This window comes from Notothenia coriiceps, unplaced genomic scaffold (assembly GCF_000735185.1).
Source record: "Notothenia coriiceps isolate Sejong01 unplaced genomic scaffold, NC01 NC01_scaffold00002821, whole genome shotgun sequence".
NCBI lineage: Eukaryota > Metazoa > Chordata > Actinopteri > Perciformes > Nototheniidae > Notothenia > Notothenia coriiceps.
This window is the reverse complement of record NW_011335522.1, coordinates 1-2,964: the sequence shown is the minus strand read 5'-3', so window position 1 is coordinate 2,964 and position 2,964 is coordinate 1.

Here is a 2,964-nt window from a genome sequence, read left to right as displayed (position 1 = left end):
GGGGACACATATTCATGTAGAAAAGACGTACAAAAGTGCATTTTGCACGATAGGTCCCCTTTAAATACCTGCAAAAAGAATTGAATCAATACATTTTTTTTTGCGATTTCAATATTTGTGGTATAAATTAGATAATTATGTATTAAATGATATGACATTAGTGTCGACCCTTTTTACCCTCCATGCGTGTGTTGAAACGTGATACTACATTTCCCATGAGCCTCGGCTGCCGTTGCCGTGGATACCCCTCCATGACGTCAGAGTGCATTAGGCTTTATAATATTATAATGTAATAATATTGAGTAAAGATAAAAGTACTCAGATCTTGTACTTGAGTAAAAGTAGAAGTACTCAGATCTTGTACTTGAGTAAAAGTAGAAGTACTCAGATCTTGTACTTGAGTACTAAAGGATTAAATACATGTAGAGGAGTTTTATTGACATCAAAATAAAAGTTATTATCTTGCAGAATGGTTTTTTATCATTATAGAATATTAAATGATTCTGTTCGTCGAAAGATCCCTAATAAATAAAATGTAATGCATTTTTCCACCACTAGATGTCAGACTGTGATACATTTCACTTCTGCTCACTGAGCCTTCTTTTTATCAAAGGAGGTCATGTAGAAATAGCACACGGTAAAAAATACTCCGTTACAAGCAGTGGTGTAAAGTAACTAAGTACATTTAATGGAATACTTTAGTACAATTTTGAGATACTTGTACTTTACCTGAGTATTTCAATGTTTTTAAACTTTGTACTTCTACTCCACTACAGTTCAGAGGTGAATGGTGTACTTTTCCTCCACTACATGTATTTAATACCTTTAGTTACTTCACAGATGGGGATGCTCTGTATGTGGGTACGGACCAGGCGTCAATGAAATGCCTGCAGCTAGTGCAGAACGCAGCTGCACGTCTTCTCACTGGCCACAAAAAGCGTGACCACATCACCCCAGCTCTGGCCTCACTGCACCGGCTTCCAGTTCGGTTCAGAACTGATTTTAAAATCCTTTTATTTGTTTTCAAAGCCCTAAATGGGCTGGCTCCTCCTATGTAGCTGAACTCCTCCATCGCTACACCCCAGAGCCTTAAGGTCTGCTGACCAGCTGCTGCTGGTAGCGCCCAAGACCAGGCTCTAAACCCGAGGGCACCGAGCCTTCGCAGCAGCTGGTCCCAGGCTCTGGAACACTCTGCCCCTCCATGTGAGGTCGGCCCAGACCCTAGGGGGTTTTAAATCTACGCTAAAGACTCAGTTCTTCTCCCTGGCCTGGCACTTTGGCTCGACCAAAAATCGTTTAAAAAGTGTGCTATATAAATAAAACTTGATTTGATTTGAGGCATCTCAGCCCTGATGGCAGGGGGCGGCCACTGGCCCCATAGGCATGCCCCAGTGGGGCAGCCGCTTTTAGTGCCGCCATGGCAAACGAAGATCTGCTCCGACTGCCGTATACAGGCAGTAGCATCGATATACGCCCTTAGGGCACCCACAGGGCACAGCAACTCTGACGTGCCGTTCCCCCCTGCTGCACCCCCCATTGTCTCCACTGCCTGGAAATGGCCCTGTTACCTCTCCCACCTCTACTCAGCCCCCGGCCATCAGCTCACAGACACTTCTCACATCAACCCCCGGTTCTTCTCCACCTACCAGGTGAGGAGGGAGCTGCAGAAGTGTAAGGCGAGGAAGGCGGCGGGTCCAGAGCTCGAGGCTCCTCCAATCCTGTGCGGATCAGCTGTGTGGGATTGTGGAGCTTCTGTTCAACCTGAGCCTGAAGCAAGGGAGGGTACCACAACTGTGGAAGACGTCCTGTGTGATACCTTTGCCAAAGACCCCTCACTCCAAGGAATTCAACAGCTACCGGCCGGTGGCGCTGACATCACAGCTGAGGAAGACCCTGGAGAGGCTGGTCCTTGGACACCTCCGGCCCCTTGTGAGACCATCAATGGACCCGCTGCAGTTCGCCCACCAGCCTGCCATCGGGGTGGATGACGCCGTTATCTACCTGCTGCAGAGGTCCCTCTCCCACCTGCAGAATGCTGGGGGCACTGTGAGGATCATGTTCTTTGATTCCTCCAGTGCCTTCAACACCATCCAGCCCCCACTCCTGGGGGACAAGCTGCAGCTCTCGGGGTGGATCACCACCTCACCTCCTGGATCCTGGACTACCTCACCAACTGTCCACAGCACGTGAGGACCAGGGAGTGTCAATCAGACACCATCATCAGCAGTACGGGGGCCCCCCAAGGGACGGTGCTGGGACCGTTTCTCTTCACCCTCTACACTGCAGACTTCACCCACAACACCGCTACCTGCCACCTGCAGAAGTTCTCTGACGACTCCGCCATTGTTGGCCTCATCATCAACGAGGATGACAGGGAGTACAGGGAACTGACGCAGGACTTCACCCTCTGGTGCCAGAGGAACCACCTCCAGCTGAACGCAGCGAAGACCAAGGAGCTGGTGGTGGATTTCAGGCGGCGCCAACACTCCCCCCCCCCGACACCAGTGAACATCCAGGGAGCAGACATTGAGATTGTGGAATCTTACAAATACCTGGGTGTTCATCTGAACAATAAACTGGACTGGACTGACAATTCTGCCGCTCTGTACAAGAAGGGTCAGAGCAGACTGTCATGTCCAAGAAACTTATAGTGAAAGTGTATTCTTTATGTTAGAGTTGTCATGTCCCTTTGTCTTGTGCTTTATGTCTATACCCTTAATTATTTCTTCCTCTCATTTCAGGCCTCCACGCTCCCCGCCCCTTTTCTGTCTCCTGCGTCCTTGATTATTTTCCCCGCCCTGATTGTTTCCAACTGTGTCCCCTTTACCTGTGTATATATTGTGTTAGCTCCCTCCTGTTAATTGTCAGTTCGTTGTCTCTCGAAGACCACGTATCGGCTTACCTCACGGACCTTTTCACGGACCTTTCACGGACCTATGCTATAGATCGCATTATAGTTTTCCT